General features: G+C 42.0%; 1 protein-coding gene and 1 pseudogene across 2 annotated transcripts in view; both read left to right on the forward strand.

Annotated features, from left to right (window-relative positions):
• Window positions 1-19,075, forward strand: part of EAPP (E2F associated phosphoprotein) — a 49,691-nt gene that overhangs the window by 23,056 nt on the left and 7,560 nt on the right. The window lies entirely within an intron of this gene.
• Window positions 8,047-8,599, forward strand: LOC147349287 (large ribosomal subunit protein uL23 pseudogene; annotated as a pseudogene).

The following is a 19,075-nucleotide window of genomic DNA, read 5'->3' on the forward strand; positions in this document are numbered from 1 at the left end:
ACCCCATAGACGGCAGCCCACCAGGCTCCCCTGTCCCTGGGATTCTCCAGGTAAGAACACTGGAGTGGGTTGCCATTTCCTTCTCCAATAAGATTTGAGACATATATAAATGATATCTCTATGATATACATTATAGTTATAACTAGACAATTAAAATTCACACACTTATATGAAATATTTGTAACTCTATTTATTTCTTTATTTTGACCACCCTGTGGGGCTTTTGTGATCTTAGTTTCCCAACCACGGATAGAACCCGGGCCCTTGGCAGTGAGAGCAGAGTCCTAGCCACTGGGCCACCAAGGAATTCCTCTATTTAGTCATAATAAATTTAGATCTACCTGAAAAAGATACTACCTACCATAGGGCTAAGTACCTGAAAAGCACTTCCAGGATCATTGATTTAATATAAAGTGATTATTTAAACAGACACATGTGCACATAGCTTTCCTCCATGTCTTTTTTTTTTTTTAATATTTATTTATTTGGCTGTGCCAGCTCTTAGTTGTAGCATTCTGGACCTTTTTCAGTTGTGGCGTGTGGGATCTAGTTCCCTGACCAGGGATTGAACCCTGGCCCCCTCCAATGAGAGCATGGAGTCTTAGCCACTAGACCATTAGGGAAGTCACTTGTTGACTTGTTTTAGAATTTTATTTAATTCATCTGTAGACATACAGACCTTCTGGTCCCACTCCAGACCAACTAAGTCAGAAACTTGGAGGGGGCGGGTGGTACCCAGCCATCTTTTTACAAAAGCCTTCCAGGTGATTCTGATGTACTCTGAAGTTTGAGAACCACTATGATAGACTGTTGTTGTTGTTTTTTTTTAAGTCAAGGAAAAAACAAGCCAGAGAACATTTGAACATATACCCTATTAGGTTTTATACTTGCTACTGCCTTTCTTCTGCTTTTGGTCTCTACTTTTGGTCAAGTAGGGTGTGTTGCTGTTACTTCTAGGGCCAAAATAACCTCAGCCCAAACACTCGTGGTGTCAAATCTTGGCTTTTGACTTAGCAGCAGCTGCCATGGCCTGGTTGTTTTTTCCTCTTGATCCTGTTTCTCAGACAGAGCTGAGGGCTAGCTGTATCACAGGCTTTGAGAGTGGTTTTGAAAGTTGAAAATCTGCAGTGTTGATCTAGCTAGAATGGGACTGTGAAGATCCTTGGTGAGTCCTTACAGATGGTTCATCTGCTCAGGCCAGGGTTGGCGGTGGGGATGGTGCAGTGTGTGTTTGTGGTGGGTGAGGGTCGGGGGATTGTAATGATCACAGATCCAAGGACTGAAAAGGACATTTTAAAGGCCTGAGCTGTGTGGCTTGGACTCTAGGATCAGGTTTTTTCACAGTCTTATCTGTCAATCCTCTTTTTTTAAGTCCTGCTTTTGGGGATTATGTCTAGAAAATGTTCTCCCTTTCTCCCCATTTATGCTACTTTTATCTGCTTTTCTTTGTTTTTCAAATACCTCATTGGTCCACTTGCAATTTATTCTGGCTTTAAATTGTTATTTAATGTGTCCATTTGGAGGACACTAACATTTCATTTTATCATGTTTCCCATGTACTGCATCTCTTTGTTATTAAAATCTCTTGGTCTTTGTAAATTAGTAAAAAAGTTTACTACCAGGTATTTTTGTTTGTTTTTTGCCATTGAAATTGGATCTTTTGTCCATTATATATTCTCACAGGTAGCAGCTGGAGGAAAACCACTGATGTAAGCAACTGTTGTATTTTATAACTCGCTACCGTGATGAACCTCAAGTTGTCACGGTTTTTCAGTCACGGTTTTTGGGTTGTCCTGTTACCTGTAGGCAGCCCTTCTGCACTGGTGTCCAGGATACTGTGAATGTGTTCTTTCTGTTGTCTTTTTTGCTTATTTTCCTCTAGAACTCTTCATTCTCCAAGTTTCAGTCCTTCAGCCATTCAGTGCATAGTCTCTTCCTCGGAGGAGTGTTCATCCACTTTTTAAAGTTTGCCTCAATGTTAATGGTTCCCAGTGTATTCTGAGCCTTGACTCTAATTCTAAATGTCTGGAAATACCCTGGACTGTCCTAGGACCTTGAGAAATGTGCTTTTCTAAAGCTGAATAGGGACTTCCCTGGACGTCCAACGGTTAAGGCTCTGAGCTTCCACTGCAGGGGGCACAGGTTCCATCCTTAGTCAGGAGACTAAGATCCCACATACTGCACAGGACAAAAAAAGAAAAAAAATCAAAACGAAAAAAGCTCAGCAAAATAGTTTAGGATTCCTTTATTCCGGTTGTAGTTTTAAGATTTAAAATTTTTCTTTGTTTTCCACTTCCACTTAGTTAACAAATCTTTTTTTTTTTTTTTTTTTTAATCTTCCTTTCAAATGTCCCACATTTATCTATCATTTCCTTCTAGTCACGCTGAGTCCAGGTCATTTCTATCCCTTTTGAACCATTACTACCACTTGCCAACCGGTTTTCTTGTTCCCCGTCTCTTCGTTTGTTGGTTCATCAACATTAACTGAGCTCCTGTCTGCCTGGGATTGTGTCAGGTGCTAGGACTTTACGAACAAGGACCTACTCTCAACGCGTTGAGATGAACAGGGAAAACAGGTAACCAAGCAATCACGGTATTGTGTGGTGTGTGCCATAGCACAGATGTGACACCAGGTGCCACCAGAGTATGGAAAAGGAAGGACTCGGGACAGCTCTGGAGAGGAGGTAAGGCTTGAGCTGGGTCTCACAGAATTGGTATGAATTGGCCAGGAATTTAGCTGTCTGGGGTTGCTAACTCTGTTAGATCAAACACTTATTTGGGAAAGTTTTTTTCTCGAAATGCTTGCCATATATCCTATTTTTTTGGTATGAGACTTTAAGGTTCTGTGAGGGCTATTTTCACAGTTCAGTCATTTTAATTCAGCATGGAATCAAATTTCAAGCTAACAAATGGCTAGATTTACTAAGAAACTAAACTCCAGGTTTGTGCACGTGTGCTCATCTTCAGTCATATCTGATTCTTTGTGACGCCATGGACTGTACCCTGCCAGGCTCCTCTGTCCATGGGATTCTCCAGGCAGGAACACTGAAGTGGGTTGCCATGCCCTCCTCCAGGACATCTTCCTGACCCAGGGTTCAAACCTGCATCGCCGGCATTGCAGGCAGTTTCTTTACTCACTGAGTCACCTGGAAAGCCCAAACTTCAAGTATAAATCTGTTAATCTTTCCCCCAGAGGATGAGATGGTTAGATAACATCACTGACTCAATGGCCATGAGTTTAAGCAAACTCTGGGAGTTGGTGAAGGACAGGGAAGCCTGATGTGCTGCAGTCCATGGAGTCGCAAAGAGTTGGGCACGACTTAGTGACTGAACAACCCCTTACCACAGTTGTATAGTCATATCCCCAATAGTATCTAGATTGTTATGATCAGATTCTGGAAATCAACAAGTCTCTGATAGATTATGATGCCCTCTTAGCCCATCCACAGACCAGTAATCTGACAAACAGGTTTATTAACCCATTACAATAAGGGAGGCTATACACTAGAGGACCAGATAAAGTATAGAGTTAATACAGGATTTGAGGGAAGCGTGGAGATAAAATGTGAATGAAACAGTATTTTGACAGGCTGATAGCAAAACAGGGCTCCCATGGTCAGTGTCAGGTTTAAACTGTTAGACTGAGCTCAGGAGTGATGTTTCCTTGGAAACTAAAAGTTTAGTTGTGGAATACTACATCCACAACTCCTTTCCTGAGGCTTTACACCGGGGTTGTAAATAAAGGCTGCTTCTCTGTGTCAGAGTGACTTGGATGTTCAGTCAGTAATGGAATATTTCATTTTTATGGGTTTAATTTCAAATAGGAAAGTTTCTTCTGATTAATAATTTTAGAGAACAAAAGCTTCCAGTGAGTAAGAAAGCAGGAGTCATACAAAGATGGGGGTTATTTGATACTCTACAACTGTAATGTATCATGGGGAGAGATGCTTCTGTTATTCTGCAGCTGCCTTTTACTGTGTCTGTTAGCCTAGCCTGGGTAATGGCAAGACAGGTTTCAAATGTTCTCGGTCCTACCAAATTTTGACTTTTTCAGTCCTCATATTATAATAAAGCAGGATCTGTAGACAAAAGGCAGAAAGGGGTCTGATGAAGAGGGGCACTCCTCTGTGAAGCCAGTGGTTGGTGGGCCTCCTTGCTCCTGGCATCAGCTGCGTACCTCTATAATAGAATGGTATATAATCATCTTTATGAATCTGGGCTGTGAGCATCTTGAGTGTCGGGCGTTTCAAAGATTCCCTTTGTCCTCCCAGTTCTGGCCCACGATGCTGAGTGAATTCACACGTGAGTCATCAGGGTTGCTCACCCCTAAGTTTTTACTGCTCTGCCACTCTGCCACATCCAAGGTGGAGGTAGCAAGCACTACCTGTCACCTGAGCAGTGTGTCCCTAGAGTTCCTAGGACTGGAAAAGTGCTCTTGGCTCTTGGTGTGGTTGGTTAGTGAAGAATGGCAGGGAAGTCATTTGCATATATGTTAAAATCAGCTGACTTCCACAGAGCCACAAGTCTTGTTCTGAGCCTCTTGCAGACTCTCTGGCCCCACCTTTACAAACAAGGCATGTAAAAAACACCTTCTTTAGGTGTGGTACCAAAGTTCCCTCCAGGCACAGGCTGTTGAGTTGATGCTTTTCTGGAAGATCCTTATATATAAAAAAAATGCCAACAGGTACACAACAGTCATGGATTCTTCAACTCACAGAGTTTAAAGGGAGCAGTCTCATATTAAAATGAACTCTTAGCTTCCTAAACTAACTTCATTGGTATGTAATCCATCTGTGTTGTCATAGGAGTAGCTAATATGAGTCTCCTTAAAGGCTTTCAAGTTAAATCACTTTCTCTTGGGTTTTCAATTGCCTGGTTCTAGACCTGGGATTCCTGTGCACACATGGAAATGGAAGCTTGTACAAGGTCTAGGTACCCGGGCCACAGTGATTTCCTCTCTCTTTTTATTGTGGTAAGCTGCTTTCTAAAGTAACTTCTGCTTCGGGTTGAGGATTATTTTGTTGAATCAAATATAGCAGTCCCTGCTTATTAACTGTCTGTATCCACAATGTAATCATGATATACCAGTTGCCAAGGTAGTTTTCCACTATATAAAAATATGATAAATAATTCATAGGGAGAATCACTGACAAAATAAAACTTGTGCCTTCAGTAACTTTTATCTGGGGATCTCAAGAGAGCTCTTCACAGATGGTCCAGCCTAGTATAGAAGTGCCTCTTGCCAGTGTGCCTTGAATAAAAGAATGAACTTAATCTTTAGGTAACGCATAAAGCTTTTGCTCTTTATCACAGCAGATGTTAGAATTTTTTAATTTTAAGAATAAAATAGTGTTCAAATGCAACAAAAACCATGTTCCCTGCCTCCAGCCATGCTGCTACTACCCAAAGACATCTCTTTCTAATGTAACTGTTTTTTTCCTGCTATTCACTTCTATCTACATAATATGCTTATACCATGGATTCTTGACTAATCAACCTTAGATCATGTTGTTTACTTTCTCTCTGGCCAGCAAGGACCTAGAACTCTCATACCCTGCCACCTCTCAGTATGAACGTGGTGCAGGCTTTCTTTTTAATGTCAGTATTAAATGATTACATTAGTATGGCTGAAGTAAGCAGTGTAAGATGGTTATAGTTCTTCTACATTGTATTTTTCCTGAAGTTATATTTTGCCTTTACTTCCTCTTTCCTGCAGGGTTGGGAGAAAGGGAAAGTCACTTGGCTTTTCAGGGTGGTGATGAGACCTGGTGCCAAACAGCTTCTTAAGCAGCCTTTTAACCATTTCTCTTGTCCCCAGCCTCTCATCTCACTCCCTCTGCCCTCCACCCCAAATTCTCAACTTTGGCTTTTCCTATGTACAGGATATGGGACTTCCCTGGTGGCTAAACAGTAAGGAATCTGGCTGCAACGTGTGAGACCTGGGTTTGATCCCTGGACTGGGAAGATCCCCTGGAGAAGGGTACGGTTACCCATTCTAGTATTCCTGCCTGGAAAATTCCATGGACAGAGGAGCCTGGTGAGCTGTAATCCATGGGGTCACAAAGAGTCGGACACGACTGAGCAAAACACCTTCTTACACTTTCTTTCATTTTTATATATAGCATATATCATCATATTGAAACTACTGCAAGATTTTAAACAGATAATATAGGTGTGTATGTGCATTCTTAGTCACTCAGCCGTGTCTGACTTTGTGACCCATGCATTGTAACCCACCAGGCTCCTCTGTCCATGGATTTTCCAGGCAAGAATACTGGAGTGGGTTGCCATTTCCCCCTGGGGGAATCTTCCTGACCCAAGGATCAAGCCGTGTCTCCTGCATTGTTAGGCGGATTCTTTGTTACTGAGCTTCCTGGGGATATAGGAGTGATTGCTATATCTTATACTGCTATATCCTAGTTCAGAATGTCATCTACTACCTGAACTGCATTTCACAATTATATCCTATTTAATCCTAGCATCTTGCTGAGTATTAATAAATATTCTATAGCCACCAACACATCTATCACAACAGAGATGCTTTGGTCAAGTGAGTTTGGGATACATTGGGTTATGCAAAGTTAGATTTTTACTGCAGGACTTCTAAGAACAGCTACTATGCATTATAACTCCCCAAGAAGACTGTCCTCCCCCACCTTTCTTTTGAGAATACCAGTGTTCCTTGGAGCATATTGAGCAACCCTGAACTGGGTCATTCAATAACCGCCTAAGGGGTTTTCCCTGTCCCCAGTCTCTTTTATCCTAAAACTGTGATTTATATTTTTGCCACACTTTTCTTTCTAACTCACAAAGCCCATCTTGGCATTTCAGTTCTCAGAAAGCTTTCCTATTTTCATGAAAAAATACAGTCCATCCTCAAGATCCTCCATGTTTTGGCCGTAACAGATCCTCCTACCCACTGTTCCACCATTTCCTCATGCTCCTGCACATTTCAGCCAGCTTGATCATGAGTTTTACCTCAGGCCTACAGAGTAACTGGAAAGTCCAGTTCCTGCTCTTCTTTCACGCTGAATGTTCTACCCTTACTTCTCATCATGTCCCACGAATGCCTCCCTGATCCACTTCCTTCCCCAGGCACTACTCACGTTGGAACATAAGTCATTCCCTCCCCCTGTGCTCTGCCGTTTTGTCAGTGATTCTGTTAGACTTAGTACGTTCAGCATTGCAGCTGTTGTCTCACTGGTGGAATCTAAGACCCCTCAGGGCAAGACAATATCTTTTTTATTTCATAATTCTAGCATGTGTACTGATTTAGGTAAATATTCAATCATAGCTTATTAAAAATTAGAAACAGAAGCACTCTTTGGAGATCCAACCTGAAACAATAAGAGGTAACATTATTGAGGAGTTGATTCTTCAATTTCTAGGTTATCTGGCATGTTATTAATTTACTCTCATCTAGATGGCTTTTCAGTGGTTTCATCTCTTCCAGATCAGGGTAAAAGGAAACTGACAGTGAAATTACTCTAAACTTGTCTGCTATTTAGTAATTTAAAGAATAAGTATACTGCGGGCAGGAATCCCTCAGAAGAAATGGAGTGGCCATCATGGTCAACAAGAGAGTCCGAAATGCAGTACTTGGATGCAATCTCAAAAACGATAGAATGATCTCTGTTCGTTTCCAAGGCAAACCATTCAATATCACAGTAATCCAAGTCTATGCCCCAACCAGTAATGCTGAAGAAGCTGAAGTTGAACGGTTCTATGAAGACCTACAAGACCTTTTAGAACTAACACCCAAAAAAGATGTCCTTTTCATTATAGGGGACTGGAATGCAAAAGTAGGAAGTCAAGAAACACCTGGAGTAACAGGCAAATTTGGCCTTGGAATACGGAATGAAGCAGGGCAAAGACTAATAGAGTTTTGCCAAGAAAATGCACTGGTCATAACAAACACCCTCTTCCAACAACACAAGAGAAGACTCTATACATGGACATCACCAGATGGTCAACACCGAAATCAGATTGATTATATTCTCTGCAGCCAAAGATGGAGAAGCTCTATACAGTCAGCAAAAACAAGACCAGGGCCTTTTTGTGAAGATGGCGCTGGAGGCGAAGAAGGAAGCCCCTGCTCCTCCTAAAGCTGAAGCCAAAGCAAAGGCTTTGAAGGCCAAGAAAGCAGTGTTGAAAGGTGTCCACAGCCACAAAAAAAAGAAGATCCGGACGTCGCCCACCTTCCGGCGGCCCAAAACACTGCGGCTCAGGAGGCAGCCCAAATATCCTTGGAAGAGCGCCCCTAGGAGAAACAAACTTGACCACTATGCCATCATCAAATTCCCCCTCACCACTGAGTCAGCCATGAAGAAGACAACAACACACTGGTATTCATTGTGGATGTCAAGGCCAACAAGCACCAAATTAAACAGGCTGTGAAGAAGCTCTATGACATTGACGTGGCTAAGGTCAATACTCTGATCAGGCCTGATGGAGAGAAGAAGGCATATGTTTGACTGGCTCCTGACTATGATGCTTTGGATGTTGCCAACAAAATTGGCATCATCTAAACTGAGTCCAGCTGGCTAATTCCAAATATAAAAGTTTTCACTATAATAAAAAAAAACAAAAAACAAAAAAACAAGACCAGGAGCTAACTGTGGCTCAGACCATGAACTCCTTATTGCCAAATTCAGACTTAAATTGAAGAAAGTAGGGAAAACCACTAGACCATTCAGGTATGACCTAAATCAAATCCCTTATGATTATACAGTGGAAGTGAGAAATAGATTTAAGGGCCTAGATCTGATAGATAGAGTGCCTGATGAACTATGGAATGAGGTTCGTGACATTGTACAGGAGACAGGGATCAAGACCATTCCCATAGAAAAGAAATGCAAAAAAGCAAAATGGCTGTCTGGGGAGGCCTTACAAATAGCTGTGAAAAGAAGAGAAGCGAAAAGCAAAGGAGAAAAGGAAAGATATAAACATCTGAATGCAGAGTTCCAAAGAATAGCAAGAAGAGATAAGAAAGCCTTCTTCAGTGATCAGTGCAAAGAAATAGAGGAAAACAACAGAATGGGAAAGACTAGGGATCTCTTCAAGAAAATCAGAGATACCAAAGGAACATTTCATGCAAAGATGAGCTTGATAAACTACAGAAATGGTATGGACCTAACAGAAGCAGAAGATATTAAGAAAAGATGGCAAGAATACACAGAAGAACTACAAAAAAGATCTTCACGACCCAGATAATCACAATGGTGTGATCACTGACCTAGAGCCAGATATCCTGGAATGTGAAGTCAAGTGGGCCTTAGAAAACATCACTATGAACAAAGCTAGTGGAGGTGATGGAATTCCAGTTGAGCTATTCCAAATCCTGAAAGATGATGCTGTGAAAGTGCTGCACTCAATATGCCAGCAAATTTGGAAAACTCAGCAGTGGCCACAGGACTGGAAAAGGGCAGTTTTCATTCCAATCCCAAAGAAAGGCAATGCCAAAGAATGCTCAAACTACCACACAATTGCACTCATCTCACACGCTAGTAAAGTAATGCTCAAAATTCTCCAAGCCAGGCTTCAGCAATATGTGAATCGTGAACTTCCAGATGTTCAAGCTGGTTTTAGAAAAGGCAGAGGAACCAGAGATCAAATTGCCAACATCCGCTGGATCATAGAAAAAGCAAGAGAGTTCCAGAAAAACATCTATTTCTGCTTTATTGACTATGCCAAAGCCTTTGACTGTGTGGATCACAATAAACTGTGGAAAATTCTGAAAGAGATGGGAATACCAGACCACCTGATCTGCCTCTTAAGAAATTTGTATGCAGGTCAGGAAGCAACAGTTAGAACTGGACATGGAACAACAGACTGGTTCCAAATAGAAAAAGAAGTTCGTCAAGGCTGTATATTGTCACCCTGTTTATTTAACTTCTATGCAGAGTACATCATGAGAAACGCTGGACTGGAAGAAACACAAGCTGGAATCAAGATTGCCGGGAGAAATATCAATAACCTCAGATATGCAGATGACACCACCCTTATGGCAGAAAGTGAAGAGGAACTAAAAAGCCTCTTTTTTTTTTTTTTTTTTTCTTAAGACCTTCTAGAACTAACACCCTCAAAATATGTCCTTTTCATTATAGGGGACTGCAATGCAAAAGTAGGAAGTCAAGAGATACCTGGAGTAACAGGCAAATTTGGCCTTGGAGTACAAAATGAAGCAGAGCAAAGGCTAACAGAGTTTCGCCAAGAGAACGCACTGGTCATAGCAAACACCCTTTTCCAACAACACAAGAGAAGAGTCTACATGTGGACATCACCAGATGGTCAATACTGAAATCAGATTGATTATATTCTTTGCAGTTGAAAATGAAGAAGCTCTATACATTCAGCAAAAACAAGACCAAGGGCTGACTGTGGCTCAGATCATAAACTCCTTATTGCAAAATTCAGACTTAAATTGAAGAAAGTAAGAAAAACCACTAGACCATTCAAACCACTGGACCTTACAAATTCAAATCCCTTACGATTATACAGTGTAAATGACAAATAGATTCAAGGGATTAGATCTAGTCTATCAAGGGATTAGATCTAGTCTATCAAGACAGACTGCCTGAAGAACCATGGATGGAGGTTTGTGACATTGTACAGGAGACAGTGATCAAGACCATCCCCAAGAAAAAAAATGCAAAAAGGCAAAATGGTTGTCTGAGGAGGCCTTACAAATAGCTGAGAAAAGAAGAGAAGCTAAAGGCAAAGGAGAAAAGGACAGATATACCCATTTGAATGCAGAGTTCCAAAGAATAGCAAGGAAAGATAAGAAAGCCTTCCTCAGTGATCAACGCAAAGAAAGAGGAAAACAATAGAATGTGAAAGACTAGAGATCTCTTCAAGAAAATTAGAGATACCAAGGGAACATGTCATGCAAAAATGGGCACAATAAAGGACAGAAATGGTATGGACCTAACAGAAGCAGACAATATTAAGAGATGGCAATGAAAGGTTGTTGTTGAATCACGCGAATACACCGGGATTCTTGGCCCCCGGAGGAGAAGAATTCAATCCGGGGCCAGAGACGAGGCTTGATCGCTCAGAGCTTTTGTGTAGTAAAGTTTTATTAAAGTATAAAGGAGATAGAGAAAGCTTCTGACATAGGCATCAGAAGGGGGCAGAAAGAATACCCTAAAAAGCCTCTTGATGAAAGTGAAAGTGGAGAGTGAAAATGTTGGCTTAAAGCTCAACATTCAGAAAACGAAGATAATGGCATCCAGTCCCACCACTTCATGGGAAATAGATGGGGAAACAGTGGAAACAGTGTCAGACTTTATTTTTCTGGGCTCCAAAATCACTGCAGATGGTGACTGCAGCCATGAAATTAAAAGACGCTTACTCCTTGGAAGGAAAGTTATGACCAACCTAGATAGCATATTCAAAAGCAGAGACATTCCTTTGCCAACAAAGGTTCATCTAGTCAAGGCTATGGTTTTTCCTGTGGTCATGTATGGATGTGAGAGTTGGACTGTGAAGAAGGCTGAGTGCTGAAGAATTGATGCTTTTGAACTGTGGTGTTGGAGAAGACTCTTGAGAGTCCCTTGGACTGCAAGGAGATCCAACCAGTCCATTCTGAAGGAGATCAGCCCTGGGATTTCTTTGGAAGGAATGATGCTAAAGCTGAAACTCCAGTACTTTGGCCACCTCATGCAAAGAGTTGACTCATTGGAAAAGACTCTGATGCTGGGAGGGATTGGGGGCAGGAGGAGAAGGGGACGACAGAGGATGAGATGGCTGGATGGCATCACTGACTCGATGGATGTGAGTCTGAGTGAACTCCGGGAGTTGGTGATGGACAGGGAGGCCTGGCGTGCTGCGATTCATGGGGTCTCAAAGAGTCGGACACGACTGAGTGACTGATCTGATTTAATTGCAAAAAAGGTTGAACTTGGGGTTTTAGATTCCATTAATTTTATTCATATATTCCTACCTCTCACTGGCGCAGATAATCAAGATCTAATTGTGTGTTGCTAGATACATCTTTTGTTTATTAAGCCACTGAAATCCTGGCTCCAAACGATTTCCCTTTGATACTGTAGCTGGGAGAGCATTGTAACCCTAAGGTCTAAATAATTTGAGTGTCATAAATGAAAACACCCACAAAATTGAACTCTGATTGCTACTCAGATCAACATGTTTAAACTTGAAGTAGAAATTCATCAGGAAGAGATTTTATGCTAATTCAAAATAAAAAACAGTGGTTAGTTCATCCTGTAGGATGCTTGTTATAGTCAGGACAGACTGCTCAATACCCAGCACTGAGTTTCTTAAAAAGTTTCCTTCTATGACACAGCCTTTCATGGTTTTCTGCCTGTGTCTCTGGCCTCTCATTACTAGTCTTTCATTGATTTTTCCTCCTCTTCCTGACCTACATGTTGGATTGGAGGTCCCCTGGCTGTGATCCCAGCCTTTTTTTCTGGGCTCCAGACAATTACGTTCAACAGACCAAACAGTTTCTCTCTCTCTCCTTTTTAAACTTTTTATTTTGTATTGAGGTTTAGCTGATTAACAAGGTTGTGATAGTTTCAGGTGAACAGCAAAGGGACTCAGCCGTCCATATACATTTATCCATTTCCCCCCAAACTCCCCTCCTATCTGGGCTCTGGTTTCTCTATCTTGATGTTTCATTGGCATCTTAAACCCATTGTGGCTACTCAGCTCCCCTTCTCTTTCCTCCCAACTCTGCACACTTTATCTGGATAACTTCTATTCATCTTTCATGCTTCACCTCTATTTTTTCAGCAAATACTGACTGAATGCCTACCAGGTGCTTAAATGTGCCATCCTCAGGGAAGCCTTGTTGGGTGTCACAGATCAGTTTAAGGAGCTCCTGTTATCAGGTAAACCATGTTCTTCCCACTGGAGCACTTACCACTATGGAAGTTATATAATTAAAAAAATATCTATCCTGCCAAAGTTAATATCCACAAGAGCACAGATAATGTCTAATTATCACTGTCCTCAGTGCCTAGAATAGTGCTTGTTTCATAGCAGATGCTTAAGACGTGCAGAGTGAATGGATGTGGAGTTTTTAATGCAGTTGCTTATAATTTTTTGAAGAAAGACAGCAATTGAAATGGAGTTTACAAAGCAGTGTTGACAAGGAAGTGGTTAGACTGTTATGACTTTTGAAGTCCTATTCTATCCAGAGACTCTATGATTCTCAACCTCACATCCAAGTTACTGTAGATCACTCTGTACATTCTGTGGTTATGCAAAACAAGCGCATGGTCAGAGTTGGGTGTGGTTAATTTGGGAATATTTCCTAATTCAAACAGATGAATTTAAAGCTCAACTTAGAGCAGAGATTCTTAGTCTAAGTACTCTTGACATTTTGGGGCCAGATAATTCTTTGTCTGTATATGTGGGTGTCCTGTGCATTGTAGGATATTTTGCAGCATGTCTGGCCTCTACCCACTAGATACCAGGAGCAACACTTTTAACAACCAAAAATGTCTCCAGATATTGCCAAATATTCCCTGGAGGGCAAAATCACCCCTGAATGGGAACCACTGACTGACAGGAGGAGGATATATTGGCTTTCTTGGGAGAGAAGCTTTCCAGAGGACAGCATTTATGGAGGCTCTAAGTTGGGGATGGGCAAATCATGCCCAGGAAAATGGCAAGATGCTCTTGGTTGGAATGGGAAGAGCCCTTCATCTGGCAGTTACATCCAGGGAAGTCTTCAGACCAGACCTAGTGTTCCTCAGACTTGGGGAGGGGTGGGTGTAGGGATCATCGAGCTCAGTGCCCGCACAACACATTGATGAAGTTCACTGCATGAGCTGTTAGCTGGACTGACCTGAGAAGGAGGCGAAAAAGCTGGCAGAGAAGGCAAAAAATGCCTTGTAGTTGGTTGATTTGATGTATATTTTAAGTACTTAGAATGATACCCGTACATCAGATTTTTGCATTTGCTAGTCACCAAATTTTTGTATCTTCTGATTTATATCTTTATTTCAAGCTGGAACAAGGAGAAGAAAGTGACCATTTCTGGCTTAATTAGTCATGACTATTAGATATTTAGGGGCTTCCCAGGTAACGAATCTGCCTGTCAATGCAGGAGATGCAAGAGACGCAGGTTCGATCCCTGGGTTGGGACGATCCCCTGGGAAAGAAATGGAAACCCACTCCAGTGTTCTTGCTGGGAAATCCTATGGACAGAGGAACCTTGTGGGCTACAGTCCATGGGGTTGCAAAGTGTCGGACACGACTGAGCTACTGAGCATGCACAACTGAACACATTACGTATTTAAGTATGAGTGAGTGAGTGAAGTCGCTCAGTCGTGTCCGACGACCCCATGGACTGTCGCCTACCAGGATTCTCCATCCGTGGGATTCTCCAGGCAACAATACTGGGGTGGGTTACCATTTCCTTCTCCAGGGGATCTTCCCCACCCAGGGATCAAACCCGGGTCTCCCGCATTGGGGGCAGACGCTTTAACCTCTGAGCCACCAGGGAAGCCCTTATTTAAGTATAACACACTTTAAATATCTTTAAAATCAGGAGATGATATCAGTGACACTTTTATATTAAAAAAAAGTCAAAGCATGACTTTCTGCCTGCAATATCCAATATAAGTATGCCATGCCATTATCTTTTAAAATAATTTTATTCTTAATAGCACTGAGTTTGGGAAATTGTGTGCTTATTTCTCTCTCTGTCTTTTTGTGTTTGTGCGTGCGTGTGTGTGTGTTTTTCTGATGCTGTTGTTGCTAAAATATTTTCAGAGCTCTTCATTCTTCTGTTTATTCCTTCTCAAACATTTGTTGAGAATCTGTTTTGTCCCAAACACTGCTGGGCACCTAAAGATGAAGACGCCTAGGGCTGTCCTCCAGGAGCTCACTGATCGGTGGACAGTGAGCTCAGGTAGCAGGTGCTCTGGTGGGCAGTACAGTGCTGGCTCCCTGTGGGGCGAGAGGGCTGCTGGGGGTCTGAAGGAGCCGGTGAGGGCGCCTGCCGGAGGAAGCTGTGGAGCTGCTCGCTGAATGGTGAGCTGGAGTTTGCCAGGGGGGCAGGAGTGAGCGCTCAGATGCCTCCTGGCAGAGCAGATAAAAATGCTTTTATGTAGGGAGGGAGTGAGAAGAGAGTGCCGCAGAGAGCAGGGATGGCTCAGGGGGCTGGGGGTGGGGAGGAGCCTTGCCTACCATGCTGAGGTGAAGAAGGTTGTGGAAAGGTTCTTGGAAAGTGGATTCTGGCAGTAGTGAGGAAGGACTGGCTTCCGGGACAAAACAGGAAGATGAGGTGTGAGGCTAATGTACTTCTCTGCACAAACTGGGCAGTGAGGTGGGAGGTGCTCAAGGGAATATGCCCCTCCTCCCTGAGTTCCTAGAGGTACTAGAGGCATTTTTTCTTTTTTAAATTGAAGTGTTCTTGATTTACAATGTTGTGTTAGTTTCAGGTGTACAATATAGTAATTCAGTTCATAAATATATACACGTAATTATATATATATGTGATTCTTTCCCATTGTAAGTTATTACAAGGTATTGATATAGTTCCCTGTACTATAGAGTAGGACCTCGTTATCGATCTATTTTATATACAGTAGTGTGTATCCTGTACACACTTACAACTCTCAGCAGTGTGGTAACTGTCCAGTACATGAACTGTATGTGTGCATGTTGAAATGTAGCCCACAGTTCCGCATGTTCTACAGGAACATAACAGTCGAACATTTCTCATCAAGATAGAAAATGACAACCTGGTTTCGCCATCACTGCCCCATCAAATAACCTGTTAGTCACGGTGCACCTTTGGCCCATCAGGTGAGAATTAACCTGAGGTAGGGGCTGAGAAGGAAAGGAGGAAGGTGGCCAGGACAATGGAGTCATTCAGTGGTTAGGCAAATGATTACAGATCTTGGTTAGTAATTTCCAGTGAAGGTAGAGGCTGAAGGAGTGGTCTAGGATAATTGCTATATTTCCAGTTTGGTCACTAGCTTTTAAAATTGCCTTCTGGGTCTCTTTACGAGGCCAAGAAGATCAGTTTCATTACTTTTTTACTCCGTAGAGCATGAAAGAGACTCACTGGGTCATCTATTTTTACTTTTTCCCTAGAGCATGAACCAGTTTGATAACCCACATGAGTGACTGGATTGTCCTCTGATTGAAATTGACTTTGAGATATTTACAAAAAGGATCTGTTCAATACTTTCAAGGATAAGGTTTACCCTTGGTAAGGATCTGCGTGAGCACACACTCAAGTTCTGTCCTATAAAATCTTTTCTTCCCTTACCTAGAATGGGGAAAACATTTCATAATTGGAAACATTTAGTGAGAACTCAGTCTCTAACAGCACTGGTGTGCTTGGTATTCTGAAGAGACCAAAGCCTTTTATGTCCTCCGTGCCTCCGACCCAGGCAGTGTTCTGCCTGGAATGTCTCCATGTGTCACCCTTCTCCCCATTTCTAACTGGGGAGTCAGACACACCCTTCGAGGCCAAGCTGGAATGTCACCTCTTCTGCCTTCCTGACACCCTCACACCCCACGCAGGAGAGTCACAGCCTCTTACACACTGTTTTCCCCAGTAGACCATGCACTCTTTTAATGGAGGCCCCACCTGCCCACCTTCGAGTCACCATCATTCACACACCTGGATTTAGCAGAAGTTTAATCCATTTGGTTGAATTATAGAGGATTCAGAAATGTGGTCATGAATATTACATCTACCTGGGAAGGTTGGAAGCCAGAGCCCACGAGGAGGAGGCTGTGTAAAGGGGCCCAGCCAGGGGGCTGAGCCTCTTGGCACCTGGCAGTAGCAACAGGTGGGCACCAGGGAGAAGTGAAATGAAAGCCAGGTGAGGGTGGTGTTCAGGGCCAGGATTATTGCCTCTGGAAGGCCTGGAGGGGCAAGGTAGAGAGGGAGCAAGACTGGGAATTAGGCTGGGATGGTGGGGAAAGGAAAGGGGCTAGGGAGGACTCTTAGTGATCAGAGTGAAGATGTTACCCAAAATGTGAGAGAAAAATCAAGTGAAGAGTCCTGCGGCTGGCACACACTGCAGCGGTTACTACATTTTAAAAGAACAGGGAATCATTAAATTTGAGAAGGACAGAATGCTGTCCTGCTCAAAAGGCGAGAGCGGCCCCAAAATACGGAGTGCTTAGTTTTATGGGCTGGGTAATTTCATAGGCTAACAAGTAGGAGGATTATTCCAACTATTTTGGGGAACAGGCTGGATCTGCAGGATTTGGGCAACTGCCCACTTTTTGGCCTTTTATAGTTGGCCTCAGAACTGTCATGGTACCTGTAGGTGTGTATTTAGCAAATGCTAATGTTCACAATGAGCATGTAATGAGGCTCAAGATCTACTGGAAGCTGAATCTTCCACTACCCTGGGCTTAGTGGTTTCTAACCAGTATATGCTGTATCCTCAAGAGCTATGTCATTCTTTAAGTGCTGTGCCCTGCCCCTTCCCCCCTGTTTCAGTGGAGTTAGTAAATTGTAAACTTAATTTAAGCATTGCTACATGGCATTTCTTCTTTATGATATAAGCAAAAATAAAGGCTACACTTGGTCAGGCTCTGTCTTAAATTAATGTTTTAAATTATATAAAATCTTTAGGAACACATCCCTTGCATAAAAATACAACAGCCCTAAATCAGTATCCTAAATTTTATTATTTTTTAAAATAAATTTCTTATGAATCTCTGAAGCCTTTCTTATTTTTGAATACTGGGAGAAAGATTTTTTTTTTCTTATCTTACTCTGCTTATCTGAAGACTCTGAGAGAACTCTGACAGGTCTTCAGAGTGTGTTGACATTGGTTGAATTTCAGTATTAGTAGTTGGCTAGCAGATTTATTTTAGGAGAATACCAGAGATACCGATTCCTAGAACTTGTTAGGGCAGTGTCAGATTATCAACCCAGCTTTTATTATACATGTAATTTATAAAATTGTAATGAGATAACATGTAATGTGACATAATGATACAGGGCAACTGCTTCTGAATCCCTGGCCTGTGTGATATATGTTCCAGATGGGATTGAAATTCATCAGTAGGAAGCTTGATGTTCTAGCATTAATGACAGAAAATACTAATTAGTTTTAATGAGCAGATGTGCAATTTAAGCAAAGAGTTGGAAACCTCATCCACCTTAAGCTTTGGACAAGTTTTTCCAGGACCTTAAGTTGATTTATTTATGTCTGGAATGAACAGCACAGTTCAAAACTTATTTGACAATTTTCAGAGTCATATAAGGGGGATTTACAAAATGATTATTTTGTAGAATTCTGCCTCACAGGTGAACTGCTGGTCAGTTTAAATATCTCCCTAAGTAGCCAAATATCTTGCCTGTGAATATTACTTTTTTAAAGTTTTATTTTCTGGCCATGCCATGTGGCATATGGGCTCTTAGTTTTCTGACCAGGGATCAAACCTGCACCTCCTGCATTGGAAGCATGCAGTCTTAACCACTGGACCACCAGGGAAGTCCCTGCCTGTGAATTTTAGACTTGAAAATTTCAGGCCCTAAAATGATGATCACCTGTCAAAATAATTCAGTTTTAGACTCTTCTACAAACAAAAATGACAAGAAAACCTTGGAATGTGGCCAAGATATTAAGTAACCTCACATCTAGCACAAAAGGATTTGACAGATCCCCCTGGATTGGAGTTTGAAAGAAATAAAATTATGTTTGTTTACATATGTGTGTATACACACACACACACACACACACACACACACACACACACACACACACACACTTGGGCTTCCCAGGTGGTAAAGAACCCGCCTGCCAATGCAGGAGATGTAAGAGACAAGGGTTTCATCCCTGGATCAGGAAGATCCCCTGGAGCATGACATGGCAACCCACTCCAATATTCTTGCCTGGAGAATCCCATAGACAGAGGAACCTGGTGGGCTACAGTCCATAAGGTCACAAAGAGTCAGACACAACTGAAGTGACTTAGTATGCATGCATATATATACAGCAGGGTTTTAAAACTGTATTTCTATATTTATATAGGGAGTTATTATAAAGACTACATAGAATGACACCACTGACAAGGATGGATATTTATTTGCAATATAAGGAAACTAAGTGGGAAATCATTA

This window comes from Bos grunniens, chromosome 21 (assembly GCF_055505025.1).
Source record: "Bos grunniens cultivar Pamir isolate PY7600 chromosome 21, Bosgru_T2T1.0, whole genome shotgun sequence".
Classification (NCBI taxonomy): Eukaryota; Metazoa; Chordata; class Mammalia; order Artiodactyla; family Bovidae; genus Bos; species Bos grunniens.